Here is a 20,564-nt window from a genome sequence, read left to right on the forward strand (position 1 = left end):
GAAGTGGTAACTCGTATGTAGGTAATGAGTCGGTATTTTTTACCGATTCGTTACAATTCGGTAATTACCGAATCGGTATTTACCGATTCGGTAATGAGGCATACCTTCCCATTGATGGGAAGGTATGCCTCATTACCGAATCGGTAAATACCGATTCGGTAATGGGGGGAACACATGAAAGGGTGGCAGGGTGTCACATTGACACCCTGTTGCACCCCTGATTCGGCCATGTGTACACATGTGGCACACATACATGCCCTAAGGGCATGTATGTATGCCACATTGCACACTGCTACGCGCGTAAAAATGCTTAAACACATACATTAATTATTTACCACCAACTATAAGTTGGTGGTAAATACCGACTCTTAAACACACACACACACTCCCCCTACATCTCGATTTTGGTTTCGGAATTTACCGAATCGGTAAAATTACCGATTCGGAAAAGTTACCGATTCGGTAACATTACCGATTCGGTATTATTACCGAATCGGTAATTTTACCGATTCGGTAAATTCCGAAGCCAAAACTTGTCCCCCTACATACCAATAGCCAAAATACCGGTCGGTAACGGTATAATTACCGAAAATCGGCCGTTACCGACCGGTATTTGGCTACCTACATGAGGCCCAATATGTGATTTATGTGTTGGAATGTCCATGCCCATTGAAGTATGTGGGGAGTACCATCTTTGAATTGAAAAAAAGAATACTGGAACACATAAGAGCCACAATACATAAGGACAAATCAAATGCGGTGGCAAAACACATGGAACAAGCCCATCAAGGAGACTGGAAAAAATTGAAATACTATGGAATTGAGACCATTCCAAAGAAAGAACGTGGGGGAGATCGAGAAAGGCAATTGCGACAGAAGGAGTCACGGTATATTTTAAAATTACGCACATTACATCCGCGCGGCCTTAATCAGTCAGAAGAGCTCTACATCCATCTATAAAAAAGAAGGAATAAACATGAAAACTGCAAAATGTAAGAAAATACAGTCAAGGGATGATAACATCGAAGAGAAAATTGAAAAAATGGAAACTAATGATTCAAAAAGACTCATCGTGCATAAGATGAAACTCCACCAGAGGAGATAAAGAGAAAAGACAAGCGTTCATGAAGGATAATGTCGATTGAACTTTTCTTACTAATAACAAAACATTAGAGTGTAAATAAATAAGAAAGACGGACACAACACAAAGAATACAATGGTTTTCAAAACTACATTCTCCAGAATGCAAAGGGGTGTTTGAAAACCGCCAGGAAATGATGTAATTTCAAATTGAACTTAAAGAGGGCGGGATCAAACAAACAGTTGATCGTGAGCAAGGTATCAGGAATACCGAAACGCGTAGATCAGCCATTGCCTGTACCCCATGCAGTGAATTTATAAAGAAATAAAAGCGCATAAAAGGTTGTAAAGAGTGCATCCCGTTTTCTTTCCGGCTGGAGGGATTTTTGGTGGATTTAAAGCGGTGTGGTTCAACCGCAGGGATTTGCACCCACGAGGAGCGCTGCAATTACCCGGTAACTGGGAACCAGTGGAGTGTATTTATGACACCGGGAGCAGTGACCGCTGAAAGAAGAAGCAGCAAGTGGAAAAAGGACACACCGCTCGGGAAGAAAGAACCGAGGTAAGAGAGTGTGTTGAAGAGAAAAGTTGCCACATTGTTTCACACCGGTGATACTTCAGCTTAGTGTCGGAACTGTAACTGCGCTATAAATCCGCATCACAGGTTTCAACAGGAAAACACGCGGTTAAGTGAGCGTTTTAACAGTTACAGCAAACTCCGATTTACAACTGCGCGAAGCCATTATTGCGAGCAATTGGGGAAAACAGACGGGCAGGCAGAAATGGAGAAACGTGAAGCCAAAAGGAATGAGATGTTGGGCTCGATGTTTGAAAAGGGCAGTGCAGACCAAGACCCGGGAACATCGGGCATGTCAGGAAAAACGGACATTAAAAGTAAAATACATGCATGGGAAAAATTAAGCCGCAAAGAGATAAATAAATCCTGGGAGTTAATCACTTTGAAAAAGTATTTGGAAGTACAACGAATCCCTAGAGGGCTGAGAATAATGTTGATGCCAAATCATCAAGACGCATCAAATGAATTATTGCAGGAATGGGGGGATTTCGTCTTGAAATCATCGTTAGGCCTAATTGAAATATTGGTAAAGCACATAGAAATTGGCCTTATCAAAATAAAGGAACAACTGTGTGAAACAGAGAAGGAATTATCTTTACTAAAGATGACCACTGAAATGGTAAAGTTTAAGGAAGAGTTGGAAGTGCAAATCGATCAACATGAGGACTCGGTAAGAGAACGAAAACATTCCAAATTCATCAGGGATGCAAATGATTACGCTGAGGGGCGTATCTTTACTTTTTCTCGAAAGTTTGATGCAATGAAGGAACAAGCAACCTGGAACATCGCAACAAGCTTCTCAAGTAGTGCCTCCTCCCTAATCTCCAATGAGCCCAGTGATGGGGAACAACAATCTGAATCAAACAGGAGCAAGTTATCTTTTTTAGGGGACATGCGCCTAATATTGCAACAGAGACAATGGGAACAAAATCGACCCACATTCCAGCAACAAAGGGGAAGAGGAAGAGGAAGAGGACGGAAATGGTCACAAAGAAACCCAAAAGAAGGGGCAACAGAAGCAAGTGTTACCGTGGAAAAAATGGGAACAGAAACGAGGAGCATGTGCAGGAAGAACAAGTAAAGAATGAATTACAAGTAGTGAACTTATCCAAAAGACCCATTTCAGATACAGAGACTCTGTTACTAAAAAGGGGGATAAATTTCTGCCCTACAAGTAAAATGGACTTAGCACAAGTAAGAATCGATTTGTACCTATACATTCGTAAGATCAAACTGGCCAAATTTTTTGGAGAAAAAAAACATTATGGAAAAATTAAAACATCGGAAGAAAAAACAACTAGTGTACAAGTAAAGGATACAGAAGGTTTCTTGACACTATTAAATTTGGATGTAATGGAGGGAGAAGAAATCCCATTAAGCATGGCAGTTACACAAGGAGGAGCAGGTCTAAGTGGGATGAAATCAAAGTCCAAATTTTATCCTCAATTAACACCAGGAAACAAAATAGATGTATTTCAAGAAGCGGTTATTCAAGACCTATACAAAATAAAGAGACCAGCATTTACCGATAATTTAACCAAGATGGAACGGGAAGCCCAACGGAATTTGACAATGGATGATCAGATTGAAATCAAAATGGCAGACAAGGGGGGAAACATAGTAATAATGGACAAAACAGCATATGTAGCGGAAGCACACCGCCAACTAAGAAACACAAATTACTATGAAAAATTGAAAAAGAATCCTACCTTAGAAATAAAAGAAAAAGTTGATAAAAAGCTTCAAGAATGGGCGGGACGAGAATTAATAAATGAAGAAGAATGCAAATATCTAACAGTACCCCATCCAATCACAGCCACAATTTATTTCTTGCCAAAACTCCATAAGGATCATAAAAAACCACCGGGCAGACCTATCCTGTCAGCGAAAGGTTCATTGTTAGAACCAATGGCAAACTACATTGACTTCTTCTTAAACCCCTACGTAACCCAACTCAGCTCCTATATACAGGACACAACAGACTTGTTAAGACTACTGCAAAACACTCCCTGGCAGGACACATACCAGCTAGTCACAATGGATGTCATATCCTTATATACAAACATTGAAAATGAAATGGGCCTTGAGGCATGTGACTATTTTTTGAAGGAACGGAACATCAAATACAGTGAACATAACAAAATGCTCCTTGAGATGTTATCAATATGCTTGAACAAAAATATCTTTGTTTTCGGAGATGAGGTGTATCGCCAGAGCAATGGGACTGCAATGGGATTTTCTTTTAGTCCCAGTTATGCCTATTTAGCGATGGGATATTGGGAGAAAGAGGTTGCAGGGTGTGAAAGTAATGACAGAATGGTGAATAAGGTCGTAAGTTGGAAACGGTTCATTGATGACCTATTCATCATCTGGGATGGCACGGAAATGGAATTCAAGGAATACTTCGAGTTATTAAACAACAGCAAAACAAACATAAAATTCACATATGAGATCAGTAATGAAAGAGTGGTATTCCTTGATACGGAAATATACATCAAAAATGGCCATATACAAACAACTTTACACAGAAAAAGTACAGCAACCAATGCCACCCTGGAGGCGACAAGCTTCCACCAAAAAACCCTAATCTCAAGTATCCCTTATGGGGAGTTCTTGCGAATTCGGCGGATATGCAGTGAAGAAGAGGAATGGCGGATACACGGTCAAAATACAATGGAAAGATTCAAAAAAAGAAAATATAACACCAATACAGTAAAAAAATGTTGGGAAACAGCAAACAGCAAAACGAGAGAGGATTGTCTATCCAGGAAATCAAAGAATACAGAATCTGAGACCATCTGGTTAATAATGGATTACTCATTGGAAAGTAAACAAATAGTGAGTATCTTGAGAAAAAACTGGAAGATACTACAGTTGGATCCTACTGTTAAGGAAATAGTGGGAAAGCATCCGACGGTAACATACAGGAGAGCGAAGAATTTGAAGGACCATCTAATTCATAGCCATTTCAAAGGAAAAGAAAAGGAATCCACATGGCTGAAGACAAAGGGTTTCATAAAATGTCACATGTGTAAAGCCTGTCAGATTGCCCAACAGACAAAAAATATTAAGATGGCAAACAATAAGATCTGGGAGATTCGCCAATTAATAACGTGCAAAACACAATATGTGATTTATGTGTTGGAATGTCCATGCCCATTGAAGTATGTGGGGAGTACCATCTTTGAATTGAAAAAAAGAATACTGGAACACATAAGAGCCACAATACATAAGGACAAATTAAATGCGGTGGCAAAACACATGGAACAAGCCCATCAAGGAGACTGGAAAAAATTGAAATACTATGGAATTGAGACCATTCCAAAGAAAGAACGTGGGGGAGATCGAGAAAGGCAATTGCGACAGAAGGAGTCACGGTATATTTTAAAATTACGCACATTACATCCGCACGGCCTTAATCAGTCAGAAGAGCTCTACATACATCTATAAAAAAAAAGGAATAAACATGAAAACTGTAAAATGTAAGAAAATACAGTCAAGGGATGATAACATCGAAGAGAAAATTGAAAAAATGGAAACTAATGATTCAAAAAGACTCATTGTGCATAAGATGAAACTCCACCAGAGGAGATAAAGAGAAAAGACAAGCGTTCATGAAGGATAATGTCGATTGAACTTTTCTTACTAATAACAAAACATTAGAGTGTAAATAAATAAGAAAGACGGACACAACACAAAGAATACAATGGTTTTCAAAACTACATTCTCCAGAATGCAAAGGGGTGTTTGAAAACCGCCCGGAAATGATGTAATTTCAAATTGAACTTAAAGAGGGCGGGATCAAACAAACAGTTGATCGTGAGCAAGGTATCAGGAATACCGAAACGCGTAGATCAGCCATTGCCTGTACCCCATGCAGTGAATTTATAAAGAAATAAAAGCGCATAAAAGGTTGTAAAGAGTGCATCCCGTTTTCTTTCCGGCTGGAGGGATTTTTGGTGGATTTAAAGCGGTGTGGTTCAACCGCAGGGATTTGCACCCACGAGGAGCGCTGCAATTACCCGGTAACTGGGAACCAGTGGAGTATATTTATATCTATATATATATAGGAACTGATCACCATTAAGTTGACTAATATACGTAACACAATAGTGACCCAGGCTGTCCTACGGCATTTAAGTCGGTAGTTGGGTACATTCAAGATGCATATTAGGCATTCTTTGTAAAGTCACGTTTGATTATGTGCACGTATTGAGCATCAAATAATGGATCATGTTATACTCAACAAGTATGTCGGACATGCAGTATTGTGTTGGAATTTAAACATATAACTGGCCCTTTTGTTCGCATGTTTTGCAAGCATTATGCTTATGTCATGATTTTGGTGGCAACATCATCGCATAGTCTGTCTTCATGCTCTATGGTTCACTAACACTGTATAAAAAAAGAAAAAAAGCCACAGGCATGTCATGTGATCAAGGGCTTACGGGCCCGAAACGCGTCATGGCGGCATCTACTGCGGGTAATAAAAGTAATTAAGCACAAGTTGGTGTCCGTTTCCTGCTTTCGGAAGGTCCAGCAGCACGATTCTTCCGAATTAGTTGGATTTCGAGGATCTATATATATATGTGTATATATTTACATCTATGTATAAATATATAATTTAGCCCAGGCATAAAACTCTGCTCCGTTCACGGAGTTTGCAGAATGCAGAATGTACGTATATGTAATGTAACACAATTATTAAAAATATATGTTTTTCATTATTTTCTTTTTTTGTTTAATTCTTTACATTTACTAATATAAAGAGCGAATTTTATATATACAGAAACAGAAAAAAATATTAACTATTCAATTCTAAAATACTGAAGGCCCAGTGACAATCTTGGGCGCAAAGCCTCCGACCAGCATTAAGAGGCTTTCTGCCCGACATTGTGGGCTTAAAGTCTGACCCCGTATGAGCATGACGGCAGTCGGAGTTTAGACTTTAAGGGGAATCCGGCGTGGTTCCGATGAGTGAGCCCATCAGTCAGTTAGAATGGCAGCATGATCCCTTAAGGACGGTGTTTCGGCCTTTAGGATTATGATGTCGGTTTGCGACAGCCATTCCTTGTCGGCATTTTTGACATGGAAAGGCTGTCGGAAAGCCACATTGTAGGCCCCTAGCAGGGCCGCCTTGCCCCCGGGCCTATGCATACTGCCTTGGGCGGCACAGTTGGTGCCCCCTCAACATCCCTGCTCTGTGTGTCAGGCACCGTAAAGCACACCCAGTGTGCAGTGATGTTTACAAACTTCCATTTTCCTAATTGGGACTGCGGAACCGCTGACCCATTGTTTGGGTGGATCCTTTCCCGCATTGGTGTCAGGCATCCACCCAGCATCATAATCAGGGCCAAAATAATTTACCAAACAAATAAAATAAAATCATTTACAATAATATAACTTTTAAAACATAGAAAAATATAAAGAAATACTGTAAAATGAAAATTATAAACCGATATGAAAAAAATCATATTTTACCAATACTAGGAAATGTGTTGGAGTCTGGGAGTAATAGATATGCTATTCCCCCTTCAGTTTATGCAGTAGTACAGAAATCGTATGACTTCAGAGGGGTTAAATGTATTATTACCACTCCAAACAGTGCAACACTAGGGAAAATGCTGGACTTCAGAGGGATTCAATTTACTATTCCCACACAAGGCTGTGCAACAGAAGGGAAAGTGTTGGACTTTGGAGGGGTTAAATATACTATTCTGACTCCTGTCTCTGCAACAGTAGGGAAAGCGTTGGACTTCAGAGGAGTAAAATTTACTATTTTGACACCACCTAGCCTAACTGTAGGGAAGGCTTTGGAGTTTGAAGGAAAAAGATGTACTATTCCCTCTCCAAGTCTGCGCAACAGTAGGGAGAACGTTGGACATCGGAGGGGTAACATTTACTATTTCCACTCCAGTTTGTGCAGTAATACGGAAAGATTTGGACTTCAGAGGGTGACATTTTATATTCCATCTCCAGGCTGTGCAACAGTAGGGAAAGCATTGGACTTTGGAGGAGCAATATTTACTTTTCCCACTCCAGTCTAAGCAACAGTGGGTAAATTGTTTCGCTTCAAAAGCATTACACACTTGAATAACCATATTAATTAAAACATACATATAAACTCTAAATATTAATATTATTGTTTACAATAAAATATATAAAAAATAAACAACAATTATCCAGTTCACAAAATTCATACACAATGTAATAATTAATTTTAATGAAAGAAGGATGCTTATTTATTAATTACTTAACTTCGTACCCTATACTCCTACAAACCTAGCAACCCACACCTAAAACCACATCTTAAATAAAAAATAATGAAAATAAATAAGCATAGCACAATTAAAATAACTAATAAATAATTACATAATTAATTTGATTAATTAGCAAGTAATCATTAATTAATTATTACTTGAATATCCTTTCCACCCTACAACCCTATAAACCCAGGAGAGCAAACCAAAAATATAACTAAAATATATAATTATTACACAATGTACATAATCATTAATCAATTAAATATTTAATTATACATTAATGATGATAATGTTTTATTTATTTTTTAATTAACTTTTTTTTAATTAACTTCCCACCTTATATTCTTATATTCAATATTACATAATGTATATAATTAATAATATAATACATAATTTGTATTAGATTAATAATTAATTGTACATTATTACTTAATTAACTTTCCACCCTATAGCTCTACAAACCTATTAGCCCGCACCTAAAATATAACAAAAATATATGATATTTACATTATTTACATAATTAATAACCAGTTAAATAATAAATGATACATTATAAATTAATTCTTAATTAATTATTACCTACATAACTTCCCACCCTATACCCCAACAAATGGCGGAAGCTTCTCTTAAAATATAAGTATATTAAATCAATATTACATAGCATACATAATGAATCTCAATCACATACTTAATTAAAATATATTAATTAGTCATTTGTTACAAAATTAACATCCTACCCTATCCCCTACAAACCCAACAACCTGCTATTATTATTACCAATTAAATTAAAACAATTAAAACCAAATAAAATTACAAGCTATGGGGCAGATTTATGTTGGACTTGTGCCACTTTTACGCCTCCGTTGCGTCACTTTTGCGACACAGCGGCGGTGTAAACCCTGCACCACGTTGCGCCCTATTTACATCGTGACGCATCTATGGAGATGTGTCACAGTGTAAAGCCCTGCGCCACATAAAACCTGCATCAGGTTTCATGTGGGCGTTTCTACGCGGGGGGGGGGGGGGCGTTCCGTCGCAGGAACGCCCCTGAAAAGTGACTCGGTGAAATCTACAAGATTTCACTGAGTCACTTTTCCAACGCTGATGCGTCAAAACCCTGCACCTGCTTGAAGCAGGCGTAAGGCTTCACGCACCACGTTACAGATAGGGCAAGTTGGAAGAGTGCTGGAGTTCCGTGTCGCACGCAACACTACTTCAGCACTGCGCCAACTTTACGCCCCAGATGCGACACACATCTGTTTATTCCTACGCCATGATGCGCCGCATTGTAAATGCAGCGCATCACGGGTGGCGCAAGGGTAATCTTGCATGCTCCATCTTTCCTGCTGATTTGCAGAGATGCGCCAGGCAACATAAATCTGCCCCTTAATTTAAAAAAATAATAACAATTACTATACAAACAATACTAACACATAAATACATATATAAACTAAAACACATTAAATTAGGTAAAAAAAAAGATGCTTTACAATTTTATCACAGGATATTTTTGCAGCACGATATTTATTTTCCGTTATTTCGTTCTCCTGATATTTACAACTAGATATTTTGTTCATACACCACATGGACATTTTCCAGGGCTCGGTTGTGCAGGGGCTCTTCGAGACAAGACACACACATCACTCTGCTCTATCTCGGCTCTCCTTGTTAATTTGTTGGCTAGCCCCACCTCTACCTGTTACCATTGCACATGGCCTGGTACGCTATCGACAACTACGCTGCGGCCGAAGGTGACTCACAGATGAGGGAATATTACACATAATGATATCGCAAGGGAGGCCTGGCCAAAGGTAGTTCAAAGATAGCAGTAGAAAGTCACGTGCGCACTTCTGGCTAACCTTTTCGTGAGGACAGTTTCTGTGATAAGAGAAGAGCGGCTCGCTTGCATACAAACCTTGTTGCTCAAGTAGCGCTGTGAATCGACATTCTGTGCTTTGGTCTCTGTTCGGTACGAAGTCACCAGCGCCTGCATGGGGAATCTGTACCTGCTGGACCAGGGTAAGGCAATATTATCTTTAAAACGACTGACTTAACAGTACACACGCGGCGCGAGGTCACAGGGTGATCTCACTGGAGGGAGCGAGGTGGAGCTAATTGGAAAGGCCCTATGGGCCGCTTTGTGAGGAAAACGCTTGTGGGGAGAAAGAACAGTGCTCAAGCCGAAAGGAGGTAACATAGCTGTCAGAGATTTATTACGGTTTATTAAGGGTAGGTTGCTCTGTCCGCTACCTTGAGGATGCCTTTGTGATCCTAACAATATCGAAAAATACAAAGTAAAGTTCGGTTGGTAAACAGATTGAATGACTTTTCGCAGAAGTTAAGATTATACTATAGTTAATCGTAATTTAAGGCGGGAAACAAACAAAATCGCGTGTCTGGGCAGGAGCGGCGCGCAGGATGCAGAGGAGGAACTGGGCGAGAGGGACGCCTAAGTAGGGGGGGGCTAGCCTCGCCCCCCTATGGGCCCGCCTCCTACCTGCACACTCATTGGGAGATCTCCTCCCTGGGCGCGGCCTCGCTCGCGAGGCAGAACAAGGGGGAGGGGGAAGGCTGCGACGGGCGGCCACTAGAAAGCTGCCCTGCTGATGTCCCACTGCGTGGAACGCGGGCAGCGGCAGTATTGTAAGCAAACACAACCGCAATTAGCCCGCGCTGAGGAAGAAAATTGCCCATTTGCTATAGCCATTGATATTTGTTTCTTGCAGACAAACGCCGTTTCGGGAGTGTGTCTCTCATGAATAAAAATAATAACGAACAGCAGGGGCATATCTACAAGGCGGCGATAAAAAATTATCGCCGCTTTTGCGGCTGTTTTCGGTCAAAAAGCGGTGATAATTTTATCTCTATTTTCAGGAAGGTCACGCTATCGCGTGAATCCTTGCTTTAGCGCCTGTTTTCTGAACGCCCAGCTTTGCATCTTTAATGAGATGCAAAGTGGGCGTTACTTCCTGAAATAACTGGAGAAATGTCGCTAACCGACATTTCTCCAATTATCAAGGGAATCGCTAACAAGCATAGCGATAAGAAAAGTAGCGCTAACCATGGTTATCGCTACTTTCCTTACGCCTGCTTTGAAACTGACTTAGCCATGATATCCTATGGAAGGTGGATATCATGGCTAAGTCTGCCTTGCCCTATCAGCAAGCTATCGCCAAACGTTGGGACATATTAACAAGGGCCGGCGATAAATATCGCAAAGCGTGCTTAGCGCTTGCATATTTATCGCCGGCTATCTCTGGAATTTATCACCTGGTTAGCACGTTATCAACAACGCGCATTGCCGAGGCGCTAAGAATTCCAGAGATATTGTGGATATCGCCGTTTTCCATGGTGGAAAACAGCGATATCCTAGATGATAGGGACTGTGGTTTTAGCCACATAATCCACCCCCCATGTTAAGTATGCCTTAGTCAGGAATTTAACAGACGTTAAATTCCTGCGTTAAGGTTCCCTGTTATTATCGCGAAGCTGCCTTCGCGATATTTTCCATGGTTGGTTTCACAGCCACGCCTACTTTGCATCTCATTAGCGATGCAAAGTTAGGCATGTTGGAAACTGGCGCTAAGTCAGCAAAACACGCAATAGCTTGTCTTTGCTGATATGGCGATAAATTTATTGCCGCTTTTCGGCCGAAAACAGCTGCAAAAGCGGCCTTCTTAATATACCCCGTTGTGAGATTATCGCTGGATTTCCAGCGATAATCGCACAGTTGGCAGCTTGCGCGTTGAATTTTATTGCTTTGGAGATAAACGTTGCTGATAGCAATCTATCTCCGCGATAAAATTCAGCGTTGGCCGACGATAATTATCCTCGCGCTAAGAGCACTGAGCGATAATTATCGCCTGGCCTTGTAGATATGCCCCAGCAGTGACATGGTGGCCCACCCAGCATTGCAGTTCTGCGGAAAGCACCCCCGCCACAACTTTTGCCAGAACAAACCCCTGGCAGCCAGAAGGGATCCCTAGATTTGGCAGGCAGTCAACTGCAGCTAGGGGGCAGCAAGGCCCTCTGTTTGGATGATGGGCAGTCCACCCTACCCCCAAAGTCCGTTATTACTTCAACACAAAATTGTAGTGGCAATACTTGCTCTAGTGCTGACCTTCATAGGTCCACCTTTGAGAAGTGGATACATTGTGTTCACCAACACCTATTATATAGACACAGCATAAATAACATTGCTTGCTGTGTGCCATGTTTGCCCAGGTGCAAGCATTGTATGCTTTACTCTCTATCACATGTACAGAAGTAAATATTGCAAATACAGTTGTCCGAATCTTAAGCCTGGCTTCACAGGTTAGTTGTCTGCCAGAGCTTGTGACCTTACTCCTCTATAAAATAGACACTCAGGGGGCTTCAGAAAAGTATTCATTTACACCACCATAGGTCCAGCTTAACAGCCCAGATGGCAGTCACGGCTTTGACACTACTCTTTCAATAATTATACAAATAGGTGGTTTCAGAGGAGTGTTAGACCTGGCACCTTGGCGTGAGTTTCCCTTCCACTTTTTGATGGTGTGCCTCGATTGTTTTGCTGGTGTTGTCCGCTCAGGGCACTGCGCCACGGCTAATCCGTGCCGCAGTGCAAGTGCTCCCTAGGTAAAGTGTACCTGTAATTGATGTTCCTGATTGGTTTATTGGATTCACTGTCAGTCCCCAGTAAAGTGCACCAGGGGTGCCAGGGCTTGTGAATGCCAATGCTGCTGGTGGGCTTGCAGTGCTGGTTGCGCCACCCACAGAAAGCGGCCGTGTAAAATGTGCCTAGGGTCTGCCACCGCAGACCCTGTGCGCGGTCTGGGACCGTCGCGCTGACTGCGCAAGTGCCCCCACTTGCCAGTCCCTAAACCTTCCCTTACCTACATATTAGCCACCCCTCTGGTAGGCCCAAGGGCAGGGTGCATTGTAGGCATAAGGTAGGACATGCCCGGATGTGTGTGGCATGTCTTAGTAGTGAATTACAGCCATTTTCGTTTTTCACTATTGAAGGCTACCTGCTCTCCATAGGCCAGAATGGGCTGCTGGAGTCACTACACGCTGTGACCCCAGTGGACTCAGAGAGCATGGTAGAATGTCAAGTTTAGTATGCCTGAACTCAGAATAATAAAATACTTCTTGTAGTCAAGTTTATTTTAATATCCTGGGTTTGTAAATACTACTTTTAGAAAGTTAGTATTTACTGACCTGGCCATTTCAGTCCGCCTCTGCTGCGTGTGTGTGTTCTGCCTAGCAACAGTAAGGAGCAGGGTTGGGGAATCCCCAGAGACAGGTTGGCTGCCAGGTGGTGGGTAGGGAGATGACACCAGGATGGGTGGGAGGAGTACACCTTGACTCTTGAATAGACCTGTGCTCTGCCACCACAAAGCCGGCGCCGCCCCCTGTGGAGCGGCTGATGTCTCTGCCCTGCTGCTGAAAGGAAAGAGCAGAGTCACCATAACAAAGTGCTCCAGAACTGGACTGAGCCAGGCCCAGGCCCCCTGGCGCTAAAGAACAAAAGAATCACGGTATAAAAGAAGGAGCCTGGCTCCTAAGAAATCAGAATCCTGTTTTACCACAAAGAACCTCTGCCCGACTAGAAGGAGAAGAAGACGCTGGAGGAGCTGGCCTGCTGCTTGCCTTGCTGAGAAAGGAGAGGAAGAGACTACTGAAAAGACTTTGCTACTTTGTGCTTGAACATTCTCCAAGGGCTTGATCTGAGCTTGCCCCCTGAACTGAACCCCAGGACCAGTGGGTTCTCTGTGCTTTTGCTCGTCCTCCGATTCGAGCCGTGTGTGCATCCCGCTGGAAAAAGACTGCGCCCCTCATCGCCCCTCCTAGGGCCGTGACACTCAGGAGCTTGCCTGCCTCAACCCCGTGAGAGCCTCGCTCCGTCCGGATCCGCTCTCTGTTCCCGGGCTAGGTTGCCTGCACCCCTGTCACCGCCTGCCACTGGAGCGCGCTGAACGCGCTATCACCCCTCCGGCCGGAAACCGTCCGACGACTGTGATCTACGCCGGGTCATCCAGCTGCACCGACCGTGCCCTGTGACCCCGCTTCGCTATCCCCGGACATCTCAGGCCGCGCCGCCCCCGTTGTGGAGACCCCCCCTGCACCGCCGTGCTGAGGGTCGCTGGCCGCGCCTGCCTACCTGCCCACACCCGCTGATCGAGGACCCAAGACCACTTCCCAAGCTGAGAGTCGCACCGACCTGTGCCGACTCTCCACATCACTAAAGAAGTTCCAGTATTGGGCTCGGGGCCCGCAACGCCTTATTTCCCCGTTCGCAGGAGCCGATCTCTGTGAGTACTGGAACCAAAAGTAACATTTGCAAGAGACTACAAAGTATCCATTTGAAGCTACGAACAGAGAACATTTGCCTGCTTTACAACCTGGTGGCATAGCGAAAACGTTATTGGTCTTGTGATAAGTCTGCTGAGATATATATACCTATTTTTACATAAAGAAGCGTATTTTTCTACATATCCAAGTCTGGTGTCCGTTTCTGGGGGGATTGATGTATTTACTGTGTGTATGATTGTAAGTGCTTAACCAACAACGCCTGAGGAATCGCCTTGGCTGCTCACGCCACGCACCTAGAGGGTGAGCAAGGGTCATTCACAAGGGGTTATCTTGCGCCCTGACGTAGAGGAGAGGGTTCCTGCTTGACCCAAGGGCAACCTTGCGCCAACCAGAGACCCCCAAGTCTAACATTGTTGGCAGCGGCTGGGATTTCGGATTTGCATTTATAATTTGCATACAGTGAATTATTAATCACCAGATAGTGAGAGCAGACCAAGTAACGCAGCCACAGGTTTTCATTTTTGAACTTTGTTGAGACATCTGCCATTTTTGCAACCATGCCTGGCTCACTCTCTGCTGGAAGAGCACACTCTGTGATTTCTGGAATGGATGAGGTGGATTGGGAGGGACTGGAAGGCTACACGGTAGAGCAATTGAGAGGCTACAGTGTAAAATTCAGAGTTCCCCATGCTGGATTCAAGAGGAGGGTCCAGTACACCAAGGCGTTGAGAGCCTGGAAGGAGTCAAAAGACCCACAGAATGCGGGGGACATCGTTCCACCCGACAACCTGGAGGCGCCCAGCAGAGTCCGGTCGCCAGAGGAGCTGGCAGACAGGGCAGCAGACAGGGCGCATGCAATGGAGATGGCAAAGTTGGCAGGACAAATGGAAATGGAAAAGCAGAAGTTGGCCCTGGAGGCACAACAACGCCAAATGGATCATGATATAAGATTGAAGGAGTTGGAGCTGAAGGCGAAAAGTTTGGACACCGCTCCTTCTGGTGGCAGCACTCCACCGGTGCAGGTAGAGTCCAAGGTGTACATCCCCAAAGATGTAGTAAAGGAGTATTTTAGAAAGGATGACATAGGGCAGTGGTTTAGAGCCTACGAGGTGGCCATGTCTTCACACCGGGTCCCTGAGAAAGACTGGGGAGCGGGGTTGTGGGGAAGGTTCCTTGCGGAAGGGCGTGACACACTGTTAGATTTACCCTTAGATCTCCAAGCCTCATACCCCCATATGAAGGAAGCTTTAATGACCAGGTATGGGTTAACTCCTGAGCAATATAGACAGAGGTTCAGGGAGACTAAGAAGATCCCTGAGAGTACGTATGTGGAGTATGTAACTTTTTTCTGCAGAGCACTGGATGGTTGGGTGAAGGGTAGCAAAGTGAATGATTATCAAGGGCTGCTTGATTTAATTGCATGGGAGCACTTGTCCAGTCAATGTTTTCCTGAGCTACGCCAGCACCTGATTGATAGCAAGCTGTCCAACCCGAGGAAGCTTGCTGAGGAGGCGGACCGCTGGCTCAGCACCAGGGTCCACAAGGGTCAAGTGGGAGACTCCGCCAAAGATGGGCAGGGTCCCCAGCAGAAGAGTGGGGGGGACAGGGGTAAACAGAAGGGGTTCCAAAAAGGCCCCCAAAGTAATCCCCAAGGGAACCAGCAGAAGGGTTCTCAGCCTCCCCCACCCCCGCAGCAGAACGGGGCCCCGACAGGTAGACCTGTTCCAAAGGGGCCCTTCAATTGTTACAGGTGTGGTGACCCGGGTCACATTGCCTCTGATCCTAAGTGTCACCTGTTTGGTAAGACCGCACCCACTGGTGCTCCACCCCGGCAAGTAGCTAATATTAACTTTGGGGAGGAGGTAGCAGTCCAGGGGGGTGGGGGTCCCGGGCAGATGACCCTAGTCTCGCTAGGAGACAGTGAGATGGTCCCTGAAACCTACTTACCCTCTAACACTAAGAAATATGGGCAAGTAGTGACCATCAATGGAAAGAAGGTTGAGGCTCTTAGAGATACAGGAGCCAGCGTGACCTCGGTGAGGCAACACCTGGTGTCTCAAGAGCAGATTGTACCCAATGCCTACTGTAGGGTTGTCAATGCTGACAACATAGAGAGTCGTTGTCCAATGGCTCAAGTTCCCTTTGAGTGGGGGGAGGTCTCTGGTACTCTACAAGTCGCTGTGAGAACTGACATGCCTGTAGACTGTCTGCTAGGGAACGACCTGGAGAGCTCCCCTTGGGAAAAGGTGGAGAAGACCACGCATCTGAGGATGGTGGGTCTGCCCGACTGGGCGTGCGTGACCACCCGGTCCATGGCAGCCAGTAGGGGTGTTGAGAGGGTCCTGGAGCCTGAGGGAGAGGTCCAGGAACCGGCCTTAGGGAGAAGGCGCAGGAGGCGCGGGAAACCGGCCCCCGAAGTTCCCACGGCCCAGGAGGAAGTAGACCCTGAGGGGGATGCTCTGGAGCCTACCGGGGAACAGATTGCCGAACTGGGAGACCTGCCTGAGCTGACCCATTGGCAGCAAGAAGGAGGTCTCTCCAGGGAGGAATTCTGCAGGGAGCAGAAAGAATGCCCTTCTCTCGTGGGTATGCGGCAGCAGGCTGCAGACCAGGCCAATGGTGTTCAGGCCAAAACACACTACGTGTACTGGGAGAGTGACCTCCTGTATTCCGAGCCTAAGGCTGTTGAACCTGGGTCAGCCCGTGTGCTGGTGGTACCCCAGAAGTTCAGAACCTTCCTACTGGGGCTGGCTCATGATGTGCCTTTAGCAGGACATTTGGGGATGGACAAGACCTATGACAGGCTTGTCACCCACTTTTACTGGCCCCAAATGCACAAGAATTCAGATTCCTACTGCAGAACCTGTCAGACTTGCCAGGCAAGTGGTAAGAGCGGAGGGAAGCACAAGGCTCCTCTGCAGCCCTTCCCCGTGGTCGGTACGCCATTCCAGCGAGTGGGTATTGATATTGTGGGGCCCCTGGACCCCAAGACAGCCCTGAGCAACAGGTTCATCCTGGTCTTGGTGGACCATGCCACCCGGTACCCTGAAGCCATCCCTCTGAGGACAGTGACGGCCCCCGTGGTGGGACGAGCACTGATGGGAATTTTCTCCCGAGTGGGATTCCCTCTAGAGGTGGTGAGCGACAGGGGGACCAATTTCATATCCACATATATGAAATCACTGTGGAAGGAGTGTGGGGTAACTTACAAGTTCACCACTCCTTACCACCCCCAAGGAAATGGGTTGGTTGAGAAATTCAACCGAACCCTCAAAGGCATGATCATGGGCCTGGGCGGTCCAATGAGGCGTAAGTGGGACGTCCTCTTGCCATGCCTGCTCTTCGCTTACCGAGAGGTGCCACAGAAGTCTCTAGGGTTCAGCCCCTTTGAGCTTCTGTATGGTCACCCGGTAAGAGGACCTCTGAGTTTGGTAAAGGAAGGCTGGGAGCAATCTCCCAGGAAACCTCCCCAGAATGTATACAGTTACATGCTGGCCTTCCGAAACCAGACACGGCGTTTCAGGCAACTTGCTGAGGCAAATCTGGAAGCCAGCCAGAGGAGATGAAGCGGTGGTACGACCAGAATGCCACTCTGGTAGAGCTTCAACCTGGACAAAAGGTGTGGGTCTTGGCCCCAGTGGAGCCTTGTGCACTTCAGGATAAGTGGACAGGTCCATTTGAGGTTGTGGAGCGCAAGAGTCCTATCACCTACTTGGTGGACATGCAGTCTCCCAGGAACCCTTTGAGGGTCCTACATGTTAACCGCCTTAAGCCCCACTTAGAGAGGACCGAAGTGGTCATGCTGCTGGCCACTGATGATGGAATGGAAGAGGAGACCGAGCCTCTTCCTGACCTCTTAGTAGCCGCTGAGAAAGATGGGTCAGTGGATGGAGTTAACCTCTCACCCACCCTGACGCCCGAACAACAGGAAGATTGCTGCCACTTGCTGGGGCAGTTTCCAGATAGGTTCTCCCTGGTTCCTGGTGTCACAGATTGGTGCGTCCATGATGTGGACACAGGAGACAGCTTACCTGTGAAGCACAAGGCTTACAGGGTAACTGACAGGGTCAGAGCTTGCATCAAGGAGGAGGTCTCCAAGATGCTTGCGCTAGGGGTGGTTGAGTCCTCCAGCAGTCCTTGGTCCAGCCCCGTGGTCTTGGTCCCCAAAGCTGCTGCGCCGGGAGCCACACCTGAACTCCGGTTCTGTGTGGACTACAGAGGACTCAATTCAGTAACGAAGACTGACGCGCACCCCATCCCCAGAGCTGATGAGCTCATTGATCGGCTGGGGGCTGCCCGGTTCCTCAGCACGTTTGATTTAACGTCTGGGTACTGGCAGATCGCCTTGACCGATGGGGCCAAAGAGAGGTCAGCATTCTCTACACCAGATGGGCACTTCCAGTTCCGAGTCATGCCATTTGGAATGAAGAATGCCCCTGCCACCTTTCAGAGGTTGGTCAACCAGGTACTGGTTGGGCTGGATGCGTTCAGTGCCGCCTACCTGGATGACATCGCAGTGTTCAGTGCCACCTGGCCCGAACACCTGCGCCACCTCTGGGAAGTGTTGATGGCTCTGCGCCGAGCAGGCCTCACGATCAAGGCAAGCAAGTGCCAGATCGGGCAGGGTTCCGTGGTGTACTTGGGACACTAAGTGGGGAGTGGCAAGGTGGCACCCTTGCAACCCAAAATTGAGACCATCCTGGCTTGGGAACCCCCCAAGACGCAGACCGCAGTGAGGGCCTTCCTGGGGCTCACTGGGTACTATAGCAGGTTTGTCAAGGGCTATGGAACGATTGTTGCCCCCTTGACAGAGCTGACTTCCAAGAAGCAGCCCAGGAACGTGATCTGGACTGACACCTGTCAGAAAGCTTTCGACACCCTGAAGACTGCCATGTGCACGGCGCCCGTGCTCTTGGCCCCTGACTTCTCCAAGGAATTCCTAGTGCAGACAGACGCTTCAGAGCATGGTGTAGGGGCTGTTCTCTCACAGATGACTGAGGAGGGCTGGGACCAACCCGTAGCCTTCATCAGTAGGAGGTTACTTCCACGGGAAAGTAGGTGGAGTGCAATTGAGCGAGAAGCATTTGCTGTGGTCTGGGCGCTGAAGAAGCTAAGACCCTACTTGTTTGGGTCTCACTTCCGGGTTCAGACGGACCACAGGCCCCTCAGATGGTTGATGCAAATGAGGGGTGAGAACCCGAAGCTGTTGAGGTGGTCCATCTCCCTACAGGGTATGGACTTTACGGTGGAACACCGTCCTGGTACAGATCACGCCAACGCTGACGGTCTGTCCAGGTATTTCCGCCTTAGTGACGAGGAACCCCCTGGGCAAGGGTAGTTCTCCCCACATTTCAGCTGGAGGGGACACGTGTTAGACCTGGCACCTTGGCGTGAGTTTCCCTTCCACTTTTTGATGGTGTGACTCGATTGTTTTGCTGGTGTTGTCCGCTCAGGGCACTGCGCCACGGCTAATCCGTGCCGCAGTGCAAGTGCTCCCTAGGTAAAGTGTACCTGTAATTGATGTTCCTGATTGGTTTATTGGATTCACTGTCAGTCCCCAGTAAAGTGCACCAGGGGTGCCAGGGCTTGTGAATGCCAATGCTGCTGGTGGGCTTGCAGTGCTGGTTGCGCCACCCACAGAAAGCGGCCGTGTAAAATGTGCCTAGGGTCTGCCACCGCAGACCCTGTGCGCGGTCTGGGACCGTCGCGCTGACTGCGCAAGTGCCCCCACTTGCCAGTCCCTAAACCTTCCCTTACCTACATATTAGCCACCCCTCTGGTAGGCCCAAGGGCAGGGTGCATTGTAGGCATAAGGTAGGACATGCCCGGATGTGTGTGGCATGTCTTAGTAGTGAATTACAGCCATTTTCGTTTTTCACTATTGAAGGCTACCTGCTCTCCATAGGCCAGAATGGGCTGCTGGAGTCACTACACGCTGTGACCCCAGTGGACTCAGAGAGCATGGTAGAATGTCAAGTTTAGTATGCCTGAACTCAGAATAATAAAATACTTCTTGTAGTCAAGTTTATTTTAATATCCTGGGTTTGTAAATACTACTTTTAGAAAGTTAGTATTTACTGACCTGGCCATTTCATTCCGCCTCTGCTGCGTGTGTGTGTTCTGCCTAGCAACAGTAAGGAGCAGGGTTGGGGAATCCCCAGAGACAGGTTGGCTGCCAGGTGGTGGGTAGGGAGAGGACACCAGGATGGGTGGGAGGAGTACACCTTGACTCTTGAATAGACCTGTGCTCTGCCACCACAAAGCCGGCGCCGCCCCCTGTGGAGCGGCTGATGTCTCTGCCCTGCTGCTGAAAGGAAAGAGCAGAGTCACCATAACAAAGTGCTCCAGAA

At 46.1% G+C, this 20,564-nt stretch overlaps 1 protein-coding gene across 1 annotated transcript in view; it reads left to right on the forward strand.

Moving 5' to 3' along the window:
- Positions 1 to 9,762: 9,762 nt before the first annotated feature.
- LOC146817856 (amine sulfotransferase-like) overlaps positions 9,763 to 20,564 on the forward strand; it is a 462,478-nt gene continuing 451,676 nt past the window's right edge. Inside the window, exon 1 of the mRNA XM_085611339.1 lies at positions 9,763 to 9,939. The gene's annotated coding sequence lies outside the window, so the exon portion shown is untranslated. The remainder of the gene's footprint in view (positions 9,940 to 20,564) is intronic.

This window comes from Triturus cristatus, chromosome 6 (genome assembly GCF_964204655.1).
Source record: "Triturus cristatus chromosome 6, aTriCri1.1, whole genome shotgun sequence".
NCBI classification, from domain to species: Eukaryota; Metazoa; Chordata; class Amphibia; order Caudata; family Salamandridae; genus Triturus; species Triturus cristatus.